This window comes from Schistocerca cancellata, chromosome 3 (assembly GCF_023864275.1).
Source record: "Schistocerca cancellata isolate TAMUIC-IGC-003103 chromosome 3, iqSchCanc2.1, whole genome shotgun sequence".
Classification (NCBI taxonomy): Eukaryota; Metazoa; Arthropoda; class Insecta; order Orthoptera; family Acrididae; genus Schistocerca; species Schistocerca cancellata.
In genome coordinates, this window is record NC_064628.1 from 732,890,458 (window position 1) to 732,903,912 (window position 13,455).

The following is a 13,455-nucleotide window of genomic DNA, read 5'->3' on the forward strand; positions in this document are numbered from 1 at the left end:
TTTTTTCCATTTCCAGGAGTGTATAAACTTCAGTCATCCCATGAAATTTGCACTTACTGAAATTTACTGGAAACAGGGGCACGTGTAACAACAATGACGGTGTACTATTGTACATATAAATAATATTTTCTTTTTCCATCTGGTTTTGCGTTAAACTTGAGTAATTGATGTTCTGATTTCATTTCTTTTTGTTTCATGTCACTGTCTTAAGAAAACTGTAAACAAGTTTCAATGTGAATATTAATGTTTATGTTAAATGTCAAGCAATATTGTAATAGAATTGAAATGTACCAAATGTTGAGACTGTTGTAAGACGTTTAAAATTGTAACTGTGCGTTTGGTCCATATGTAGGCAATGTGTTAGGATATGTAGAATGCAAAACCTTGGGTGAATACCCGGCCTGTCAGGGAGCGGTAAAAGGTGGATGGCAGGCGAGTGCGGGAAATGCACGCGGACACTGCACGGGTCAATCGGTTCAGCAGCAGTAGTTGGAGTTCGGCATTGGTCTGAGCAACACCTTCTGGAGGAGGAGGCTCTCCTGGAAGATGTAGATTCACTGAGCCTCGGGTATGCCGTTCCAAATCCCACACAGCATGGCAAAATTCCATAGGCACTAAATGGAAAAGTATTGCGACGCTAAGAAGAATTAAAGTGCCGATATGTCAAGAGCCATAGGTGTGGTTCTATGTGTGCTCTGTGCCTCGCCATCCCGCCGCCCGCCAACCGCCACATCGATACAAGCAGATTGAAACTTTTAGTACTGTATGCATATGGACCATGGAGTGAACTGTTTAATAATAACCTAAATTTTACCAGAACTTTCCCCCCATTTAATGATCCTCACAACTAACCTAGGCGGGGCCTTTCCAAATGTTGTGCAATCCGAGTGTACTGAAATGAAAAATTAAATTTGGTGTTAATAATAATTACTTGCAGACCTAGTTATGTTAGAATGGTATTTAAAGAACTGTTTGGTTAATGAAGCAGTAAATGAATAACGAAGGTCTAACGAAGTTGAAAGATAACTTTAATATTGATATAGTAATGAAGTTTAATTATTTCGAGACAGATATAAAAGTATTTAAATGAGAAGTAAATAAGATAAAAAGAGTTGTAACTCATATACTGGAAATCTTGAACGCATGATAATTTCAGTAATCAATTTTTTTTATATAATGATCATAACAGTTTCAGGTTCACCCCCCCCCCCTTTTATTCATTTGAATTCTGAAGTTTTCCACATTGGTTTGACCAGCAAAAGCTAAAGTCAATATATAAGTCAAAATTTATCAGTGCATAATCTTTATCAAAATTGACATTCTGTGTGTGGCTCGAAAGTGCTATTTCTATGGTAACCTATGCCCAATTTTAATCAGATCAATAGATAGTACGCGCTTTGTAGTATACATTATAGTGTAGTGTTATGTATTCATGGTTTTTCCGTATCAGTACAGAACGTGAAACTATCAGTTCAATTGATTTTCTGGTTCGAAAATTTTACTATATTATGCAGTGTTACTACGTGTTGTTTTGCATGAATATACATCAACTTGTACAGGGAAGAAACTCAGTTAATGCCTAATTAGGCTGGCGACCGTTTTATTATTAAATTGGTAGCATCTTCCGTGTTGCTTTTGGTCCATACTGACGTGTAATTGCATTTCGAACTTGCTGGACGGATCATTGTTATTACAGAGTGGGTGTAAGTCTGATTTGCCACATTCAGGTACACGCGGTCAATATCTATACGAAAATCCTATCTCGTAATGTGAAGCACGTTCACTTACCATAGTACAGGCTTTAATGAGTATTGTGTGCCCCACGCGCGCGTTACAGTGTAATGCCTGCCATTATGGTTTCACAAAGTCCGCCATCATAGGTATTCTGTGGCATACAAATCTCCTTTGATTTAGGCAGATTTGCCACAGTATGGCTCTCTAATGAATGTCCAACTGTCATCATTCTCTTCCTCTGATTATTCATTTTTTCCCCTTCCAGAGATCCGAAGGGTGGACTATTCCGGAATCTTTTGCTAATGGAGACATCATCATGACACTTTTTCAATTACAGGCCACATGTCCTGTGGATACACGTCACGTGTCTTTAATGCAGTGGTTTCCTCTAGCCGTTGATCACTGCTGACTGTTGTCCCTTAAGGGTACTTCTTATGCTGAAAGTCTTCGGCCGCTATTGCTGATTACTAATCAAAACTTAATCAGTGGCGGGATTCGAGCCCTGGACCGAAGACTTTTTGACTACGATTTTGAGTGTCATCCTTGCGCAGGGGCCATATTAATCTTCTCTGTATCGTTCCAATTTTAGTTTATGTACCACCGAAGCGATTACGAATGAAAGACGCTACCCCTAGACCACGATTGTACCTGGATGTAATAATAATTACTGAAGTGTGGTGTCAGGAAGAACAGATGATGTGGTCGGATTGAAAGTGGCACGGCTTTCATCTCATTTCTCCAATTTATGGTTTCATGACTCCCCTATGTCACGGTTTTGTTGCCCTCTTTATTACATTATGAACTCATGACAATGTATGGGAGAAGACAAAATGAGAAGCTTCATTTCTCCTGAGATCAGCACTTTTAGTTATCAGTTACCAGACCCTAATGGCCTGTCTGCTCGATATGGAACAGTGGGTGCGTATTTTAAAAGATTTCTCGGTAGATGAGGGCTACCTTTACCTCATAATGTAGCAATACCTACCTCCAAGTTTACGGTGAAACATCCATAGATATCTATTAACAGAGGATGGTGCGCTTGTATGTGATGGAGACACATTTATAATGTCATCTCTCTTGGACGCCTGTGTGCTACGTATGGCAATTTTGTAAGGCTTACGTGTTATAGGCAACTATTAATATCACCAAATAAGCAGCAACCAGCCGCAAAATCATGTTTTCTTTATTTACTTTTGCAAATCGATTTCAACTGATTAACCGCAATCATAGGTGCTTTCAACAAAGTGACTTTATGTTTGACCTCTGCTTATGACAGTGTTACTACTCAGGGCACATTTCGTTGAAAGCACCGATAATGGATGTTAATCGGTAGAAATCGATTTGCAAAATGAAATAAAGAAAACATGATTTTGTGACTGGTTGCTGCTTATTTGGTAGCTTTAGGGTTTACGATCGCTGCACAACTTGGGAACCACATAGAGCCCACCATTCATTAACATCTCCATTGTTTACATTGATGTAACCATTATGTGTCCTTAGATCCGATGATGGCGGCTTTAGTTTCAGCGAAACCGGTAATCATGGAATAAAAAGAATTCCTGCAATCTTGGTTACCAGTTCATTGTTTTACAAGCATCTAGATCGCTCCCACATGAGAACAATGTTCTCCCTACAAAACTTAATCATAGCTAACACTTGATTTAACATACATGGAAGAGGAGTGAAGACACTGGAATGTTTCACATAGATTATATAATGGTGAGACAGAGATTTAGAACGAGTATTTTAAATTATAAAACATTTTCAGTGGCAGTGTGGACTCTGACCATAATTTATTTGTTATGAACTTTAGATTAATACAGAAGAAACTGCAAGAAGGTAGAAATTTGAGGAGATAGGACGTGGATAAAGTGAAAGAACCAGGTCTTGTAGACAGTTTCAGAGAGAGCATTAGGGAACGACTGACAAGAGTGGAGGAAAGAAATACAGTAGAAGAAGAACAGGCAGCTTTGAGATAAAATAGTGAAGGCAGCAGAGGATTAAGTAAGTAAAAAGACAAGAGCTAGCAGAAGCCCTTGGGTAACAGAAGAGGTATTGAATTTAATTCATGAAAAGAGAAAAAATTAAAAATAAATAAAGCGGGCGAAAAGGAATACGAACTTGACAAAAATGAGATCGACAGGAAATGCAAAATTGGTAAGAGTGATGGCTAGAGGATAAATGTAAGGATGCAGAGGCATGTACCACTAAGGGTAAGATATATGGTGCCTACAGGAAAATTAGACACCTTCGGGGAAAAGAGAGCCACCTGTGTGAATATCGAGAGCTGAGATGGAAAACCAGTTCTAAGCAAAGAAGGGAAATCACAATGGTGGAAGGAATATACTTGAGGGGAATGTTATGGAAATGGAAGACCACGTAGCTGAGGACGAAATGGCAGATATGATACTGCGTGAATAATTTGGCAGAGCACTGAAAGATCTACTTCGAAACGAGGTCCATGAGTAGACTACATTTCGGTAGAATTTCTGATAGCCTTGGGAGGGCGAGCCAATGAACAATATATGTGAGACAGGCGAAATACCCTCAGACTACAAGAAGATAATAATTCCAATCTCAGTGAAAGCATGTGTTGACAGGACTGAAAACTAACGTCCTATCAGCTTAATAGGTCACGGTTGCAAAATAATAAACGCAAATTCATTACAATCGAATGGAAAAAAAGTGGTAGAAGCCGATATCGATGAAGAAATTTTGGAGCACTTCAGGCAATACCAACTCTACGACTTATCTTAGACGATAGATTAAGGAAAGACGAATCTTCGTTTGCAGAATTAGAGAAAGCTCTCTTTCAAATTCAGAATGTGGCAGGAGTCAAATACAGGGAGCGAAAGGCTATTTACAATTGGTACAGAAACAAGAAGGCAAATATAACGGTCAAAGTACATGAAAGGGAAGCGAGTGAGACAAGTTTGGAGTAGGAGTAAAAATCCATGGTGAAGAAATGAAAGCTGCGAGGTTAGCCGACGACATTGTAATACCGTCACAGCAAAGGATCTGGAAGAGCAATTGAACGGAATGCACAGTGTCTTGAAAGGAGGATATAAGATGAACATAAACAAAAGCAATAGGAGGATACAAGAATGTAGTCGAATTAAGTAAGTGATGCTGAGAGAATTAGATTAGCAAATGATACACTAAAAGTAGTATATGAGTGTTGCTTTTGGGGGAGAAGAATAATGATGATGGTCGAAGTAGGGATAATATAATATGTAGACTGGCAGTCGTAAGGAAAGCGTCTCTGAAGAAGAGAAATTTGTTAACATCGAGTTAGATTTAAGGGTCGGGAAGTCTTTTCTCGAAGTATTTGTATGGAGTGTAGCCATGTATGGATGTGAAAAGTGGACGGTAAATAGTTTATACAAGAAGAGAACCTTTCGAAATGTGGTACTACAGAAGAATGCTGAAGGAATGACGGGTAGTTCACGTAACTAATGAGAAGGTACTGAATAGAATTGGGGTGCAGAGGAGTTTGTGGCACAACTTGTCTAGGAGAAGGGATCCGTTGGTAGGTCATGTTCTGAAGCATCAAGGTATCACCAATTTAGTATTGGAGGACAGCGTGAAGGGTAGAAATCGTAGAGGGAGACCATGAGATGAATAGACTAAGCAGATTCAGAAGGATGTAGGTTGCAGTAGGTACTGGGAGATGAATAAGCTGGCACAGGGTAGAGTAGCACAGAGAGGTGCATCAAACCAGTCTCTAGACTAAAGACCACAACCACATCACATCACATTCGTTGTATCAAACGGTTTCATTCATACCATTGATCACAACGTTCTAAGACTTGCTGACTCAGTCTCATTGGTTTCTTGGCTGCTCTTATTGAGAAATGTTGTGAAGGCTGTAAATTTACAGTCTGTGGTACGTGAGGACTAATACTGCTGCTACGAGACTTCTTATCCCTTCAAAGTTTTGGACATTTGTACAAAATGTTTTTTAATTTCGACCATGTCTCTCGAAGTAAACTGACATCTACAAACCTGGGGTCATCGAAGCTCTATTGTAACGAATCGGCAAAGACAACGTAATAGTGGTTTTGTACAAAAGAAATCACAGTGACATTACAGGGTGGAAAACATGCCGTGACTCCCTCAGGAGATGACGCCTAAACGAAAACACTGTCCGTGTGGGTGAGGAGGTTTGTGAGATCCAATGAAGTGGAGGGTACACCGGCGGATGTGTAGTTACTAGCAGGGCCTCCCAAGCCGAACAGGTCTCCATAGAGGATCCAGACGAAGTGTGTCTCACAACATCCCGTCTAGTGTCCTGTCCTGTCCTGTGCTATCCTCTTCTATTCTATCCCATCCTATATCCTCCCTCCCTTTCCTTTTCCTCCCTGTGATTGTGTGGCAGCACTCACAGTCCCTCAATGTGAACAGCGGAAGATCCTTGGAAACCAGGACAACGTTGATGCATGTAGGCCTTACTGCGAAGGGATGGATAGCGTTCTGTAGTCGTGGTGAAGAGAAGCTATCTTAGCGATAAGGCATTGAAAATAACCTTGACAGGTTTCCAGGCCAGGAGGTGGCAGCCACACCAGGACACTCGGGGGCTGTGGGCTGTTAACTCACACCGCCAAAAAACACATATCACAGGAACTAAACGGAGAAACGACCGGATGGATCTCAGAGGGCACGGAGGCTAAGATAGGTTGAAAAAGAGTGGTGAACTATCGACTAGATATTTTTGAACTAAGCGAAATAAGGTGGCCAGAATCTGGGGAATTCCAAACACAAAATGGTGGAGTGCTGCTATAAGCGGTTCACACAGGTGCGGACTCGATGCATAGGAATGGTGTAGGGCTCTTACTATCTAAAAGCAGCAAGAAGATCTTACTGGAGTGGAAACCAGTCTCAGAGCGGATAATAACCGCAAACTTCAAAACAAATGTGCGATATGTCACTGTAATTCAATGCTATGCACTTACTGAATTAGCTAAAGGAGAATTAAAAGATGCATTTTATACAGAGCTTAATGGAGTCCTTAGACAGAGAAATTCAAGGGACATAAACATTTTAATGGGTGACTTGAACGCAAAAGTTGGTTCAGAAAATGAAGGGCTTGAACACAAATTGGGTGTTCATGGCGCGGGGATCAGGAATGTAAATGGAAACTGTTGATAGATACGTGCGCTGAACATGACCTAGTCATTGGAGGCACAATGTTTCCACATAGTAACTCCCTTAAGATAACGTGGGTTTCTCCAGACCACGTTACCGAAAATTAAACAATCCACAAAGTCATAAGCCGCAGGTTCCGACAGTCTCTGTTAGATGTCAGAAATAGAAGAGGGGCAGACGTTGGAGGTGACCTCCACCTAGTTTTGGCGGAGTTCAGACTGAAAATTGTTGCAAATAGAAATCAGCTCAATCACAGGAGCAGGAAAATACATGTGTCATGGTTAAAAGAACAACAGATCAAAGAAACATTTGCCCCTGAACTACAAAACAGATTCCAGTCCTCTCTGAAGAAAACTTTATGGAAGAGGGAACTGAAACATCTTGGCAAAAAATCCAAGACAGTTATTTAGATATGGGAGAAAAATCTTAGGATTTAAGGCACATCAAAGGAAGGAATGGATCTCCGATGCTACATGGAATGAAATCAGCCATAGGAAAGATCTAAAACTTAAGTTAAATCTTTGTAAGACAAGAGCGCAGAAGAGCGAAGCGCATAAATAATGCACGAAGGTGAACCAACAATTGAAAATATGGCTACATCGTGATATAAGGAAATGTATAGATGAGCAAGCAAAAGTAGCAGAAAAGGCAGCAAGACAAGGAAATCAGAAAGAGCTCTACAGTTTGATCAAACAGTTGTCAATGAAGAACCTCAGACGTGAAGGATCAGTTAAGAACAAGGATGTGGTGATGCTTACAACTCAACAGGCACAGCTACTGAGATGGGAGGAGCAATTCAAGGAACTGTTAAATTGTGAAGACAACCAGGAGGAACGGGTAAGAGATGTTCTAGAGGATGTCGAAGAAAGTCAAGATTTAAATTTGCAGTGCGCCACAATGGACGAAATTAGGATTGCTTTGAAAACCCTGAAGAATACAAAGCCTCCAGGCCTAGACAACAGAGCACCGGAGCTCTTAAAAGCATATATTGAAATCACTGTAAAAATACTCCATCCCTTGCTGAAACATATTTGGCTTGAAGAGAAATCTCCAAAGGAGAGGAAAGATGATCTGGTGGTAAAGCTCCCAAAAAAGGGAAATTGGTCAGACTGTAACAACTGGCGTGGTATTACATTATTGTCAGTGCCCAGTAAGGTCTTCACCAGATTTATTTGAAACAGAATTAAAGAGTCTCTTCAAAGGCGACTGCGTAAAGAAAAGTACGGTTTTAGGGCACAACGCAGTTGTGTTGATCTTATTAACACTCTTAGGACATTTTAGAGCAAAGTAGAGAATTCCAAGCAGCCATGTGTCTGGCATTTATCGATTTTCAAAAGGCCTTAGATTCCGTGAGACATAAAGTGCTCTGGCAGGTGTTGCGGAAGTATGGGATACCTCAGAAGATCTTAAACATAATTTCCATATGATGGGTACAGATGTTGCGTACTCCACAAGGGAAATATGACAGAGCCCACAAAAGTAACAACTGGGTCCAGAAGGGCTGCATTTTATCACCAACACTTTTTCTACTTGTTCTAGACTCAGTTATGAGAAGAGTCACAGAAGGTAGGAGACGAGGAATCCATTGAGGGATCCATGAATGGCTGAAGGTTTTGGATTCTGCAGACGACATAGCTTTATTAGCTCAAAGACCGACTGATATGCCAGCTAAATTAAACTTGCTGAAAGAAGAAGCAGAGACTGCTGGCCTCGAGATAAATAAGGGCAAAATGGAAATGAGAGTAAATTAAGGGAACATGGAGGTGCCACTGTTAATATGGGAGGAGCGGGTGCAGACTGTCAACTCATTCCTGCATCTAGGTAGTATAGTGACAGAAGATGGTGGAGCTGGAGATGACGTGAAAAACCACTTAAAAAAGGCAAATGCTGCCTTCATACATTTGTATCCAATATCGAAGATTATAAATATCACGTATAAAACCAAATTCCGTGATTTTAATACAAATGTGGAGGTTGTCCTTCTGTACGCAAGTGAAATCTGGGATATGGATAAAAAGATAACATCCCAGTTACACAGCTTTATAAATAGATACCTTCGACGCATCATGAATATCTGATGGCCAGAAAAAGTATGTAATGAGGAGCTCTGGCAAATAACGAACCAGATACCTAATAGAATACCAGATACGAGAGAGAATGTGGGGTTGGTTGGGGCACACCTTGAGAAAACCAGATGGTATCATCGTAAAGAAAAGCATTGGAATGGAATCCCCAGGGAACAAGGAAGAGAGGAAGATCTAGGGGTACATGGAAGAGGACAGTGAAAGCGGAAGCAAAAAGAGTTGGCAAGACCTCGGCAGAATTGAGGCAAATGTCCAAATACATAGGCCGATGGCGAACTCTCCTGGATGCCCTACTCCCCCATAGGGGCCAAAAGAATTAAGTCAAGTCAAACATGCTGTGTGCTGAAGGCATGCATCACTCAGCATCACATTAAATTGCAAAAATTCTAATCTTGAATACTGAGATACCTGGTAGTGAATTAGAAAAGAGAGATTTGAGGAAAATGATTGATTTTATGAATGAGGAATGTGTGCTCTGTAAGTCTAGGTGCCTCCTGGTAATGGTGATGAGCAAGCGATTTCGATCGCTTGATTATACTTCAGCTGGACTTAGGTATTTTCCAATTTTCCTAATTTAAAAAAAAATGATGTTTTTTTATTGAAGATTCTTAGGTAAAATTTATTATTCAAGTTTCCCCAGTTTTTTCTGTTTTTAAAAGAAAAATCTACGTAAGTGTGATCCACTGATGCAGTTCTCATTCCTACGCAAAGAAAATGTTGTCTCAGATCACACTTGCTCGCCGTTCTACAATTATAGGGTTGTTTGGGTTGATAGATGTGTGCTCCTTTGCCCTTGCTGTAGATGCAACATAAGTTAGCACAGAAACCGGAGATACAAACCACATTCTCGAAAAGACACTTAGAACGCGGCAGGAGAATTCTCGTCAGCCTTGAGTCCATCCTAAAAAGGTTATCGAAATTTATTAATCTAACAGGAGACAATCAGTGTTATATGTTGCTGATGGCCAAATGTAGCTTTAATATCACCTGGAAGGCGATAGGAATGTATGTGTTTCGCTGTCACCTTAGAACGCTGCAAGGTCTTACTACTATCCGACATGTTTAGCTGTTTACAGTCTCACGGAAAATGTCCCACCATAACACATAAGAAGTAACTTCAAGGTTTAGCACTGTACTGCCGTGAAGTTTCACCCTTTACCTCACTCACTTTAGCTTTACTCTCTACCTTGGTCTTTATACAGAAATCCCTCAACTCTTCCAAGTCACTAAAGATACAAGGTGTGTGCACGAGCATACCTGTGATGTACTGGCTCGTTTAACGCCTTCTACAGGCCTCTATGGCCGGAATACAAGTACATACAAGATTGCGAACCCTGTTAACATATCTACAATTTCTTTCTTGTTTGCGCCAGAAATATGTTTCAATTAAGTTCCTCGTAGCATGGGCAAGTGAACTTTCGCCAATGTACGCCCTCCACTATGACTCTTCCTAACCTATATATCCTGTGGGTATATAAGCTGTAAAATTTCTACGGCCTGCGATTCAAAACTTACCATATGATCAGCACATATCACAGTATCAGTTACGGAACCGATAGAGAATTCCCTACTGTTAAGCATAGCTGCTATCGAATGGGGGAATACTTGATAACTGCATGTTCCATCCTCCGGTTTTCCCTTGTGCCTATCCTCGCTTAACGTCACCTTATACTTCTATGTTTAAGATGGTACGTCTTCCTTGCACTGAACATAATGATAATAAATGTGCGATTATCACTTCTAACGTGTCCAACCTCTCATCTAACATTTAACGAACTGTTGTCATGACCGGCTATTCCTAATAGAACATTAATCCTATTCCTACGAAGCATAACCCTAGCTTGTAATCTATGGACCTGGCCACACGGAGGAGATTCACACTGCGAGAATAATAACAGTAGATCAGTTTTCCGAGGGCAGTAATTTACAGTACTTATAGCGCTATTCATGTACTTGTACTGCACTTTATTCAATGGCGCTGGTTTATCGTTGACCTGCCATGGCTGCTGGGACGACTCCAAGCTTGCTGGAATCTGTCCAAGTACCACACTTTGTACGAGAGATCTTCCTCCCTAAGCCAAACGGTGCCCAAAATGTCTCTCACTGTCGTATCCGAAACAGCTCTCAGGAAAGCGAGAGGCCACCTGTAGCAATAAGGTAAGACTATGACACTGCACACCTTCAAGCACAACGCACAGTCATGCTCTGATGCGAAAATGTTGCGTTGAATTTAGGTGGACTGGGATATGGGCGAAGAATGTGCAAATGTGGAGCTCAATTTAACAATAATTTATTTAACACAAAAATTAAGTGACAATATCGAAACCATTTATATGTAGGCACTCGTAAGTATCGGTGGCCCAAAAGATTTAATTAAAGCTTACTATTCAAAGCTGTGTTCACCAGCCACACTACCAAGTTACAAATCCTCATGCCTAAGTAAATCGTTATTAAAATACGTACATGACATTCCATTCATATAAGGCGATCCAAAACTAATCTTTGTGCATTGGTTTACACAACAGAAATAAATGAAGAATCAATTTTGAAAACCACTGACAATGTCAGATTCATTGTCGTAGTGACAATAAAGCTTCCAGGAATAAATACACACAGGTGTCCAAAATTAAAGGGACAAACCGGAATTTGCAAGATTGCATTTATTTTTCCCCAAAACAGGATAAACAGATGTTAGTAAAGTAGAAACAATATAAAGAATACAGAGCGTAAACAATTGGAGCATGCATAACGGTAGATAAAACTGTTCTTCGTTTTATGCAACTTAACGGATTTACACACACATTCCGAGAACTGGTTAATGCGCTCAGTATGGGGTGTGATCAACTCTCGCAGCATCACAGACATGACTAGCGACGGAGCACACTATGAATGATCTCATCAGTCTCATGTTGAGTCAATAAACCACACATGAGGTCCGAAGATCTCGTCACGATTCCTGATAACGGTTATACCTTGCCAATTTCACCACACAATTTCATGAAGAGCTGTTCGATTGATGAGCTTAATCTCTGCCCGCATCATTTGGGATCATCGTCGATATGAGTCTCTTTGCACTATGACTGGATCTCGAAATCGTGTTCCACGTTCTCGCCGAGGCTCACTGTCCAGATCAAATAGCGACAAGGCGGCACGGTCGTGCCCTTACAGACAAATAACGGTTTACTCTTTCCGATGTTACATGTTGTCGGCCTCGCCCTGGTCTTCGAGATAGAGTTTCGAACTCTATAAACTGTCGCCACATCCGAAAAACCACAGAACGATTCACATTAAGCCAACGGGCCACATCAGTTTGCGACTGTTCTACTTACATTCTTCCCATAGACCTTCTTCGCAGACAGTCTGGTTGGCGTCTTCTCTGTGCCATACTGCACTCTCTGTGGACGTAGACGTGGGACTAACCGTTCTATAGGCACCCAGACATCATAGTTGGCGTGTTTGCCCATTGGCCAGAACGCCATCTTCCGTGCAGATCACGATCGTGCCGACATCTGTTAACAGATTATATGATTATGTCGTGATTTAGACACGGAATGTAGCAATAAGGGTTTGTTGTTTTAATTTTAGTTACCAGTGTAGAATCAGTTCTTAAAATTACTGACTACAGTATATTGACTGATACTGCAGAAATAATAACATAATTTGGTCGATCATGCCGTGGCATGTAATGACTAACGTTGCCAGCTTCTCATGCAATACGCACGATACAAGCCCCAAATGTGCCATAAACGTGACAAACCATTACTCAGCAGTCACAAGATTCCTTACCCTCGCATCCTCTCTAATGCTGTGTGTCCGACTGGGAAAGACAGCAACCACTGCGCCATGTGGTTTTGCACACAGCAGTCATGCTTCTGCTCATGCCGACCGTTGTTGGATCTGGTTCTGTCCTGCACACCAGCTCCTTGAGGCCCTCTGATTCTGCTCTTCCATCTCACTCCAGGAACAGACTACCATCATCCATCCACGTCAATCACCGACACAGCTCTCTGTGAGCCACACTGACTGTTGACTGTGCACTCAAGTCAATCACCAGAGACCCGGCAATGTTTTGTGGGAGATGCTGCTGGTGCTGGTTGCATGGTGCTGGTTTCAGTGGATACAGCTGAATGCCGATCTCTGGCCGCGTCTTACGCCAGCTCAGCCGTTGCAGCGACTGTGTCCATAACATGTCTGCCACAGCCACCCTCTGGCGGCACCACTGCAATGACCAAGATATCTGTCGATCCATAAAATAGCCGTGCTCTTCGACACGGCACACAAATTGACTTTATGTGTCAATCCCTGACACTTATTATGGATATCATGGTTGTTTGCTCCCTCTCTGCTGAAGTGATTCTGGGCTTGGATTTCGTCTATCAGTACACAATGATTACAAATTTGGACGAATAACATAATCTTTATCGTAGAAATAATCGAGAAAATGAGTATCTTTACGAAAGTCAAAGCGTAATTAGTTTAACATCGATTTCAA

General features: G+C 41.2%; 1 non-coding gene across 1 annotated transcript; it reads right to left on the reverse strand.

Annotated features, from left to right (window-relative positions):
* Window positions 1–2,244: 2,244 nt before the first annotated feature.
* LOC126178676 (U6 spliceosomal RNA) lies at window positions 2,245–2,347 on the reverse strand. Its single transcript, XR_007536558.1, has one exon. It is a non-coding gene; the product is annotated as a U6 spliceosomal RNA (small nuclear RNA).
* Between the last annotated feature and the right edge of the window lie 11,108 nt (window positions 2,348–13,455).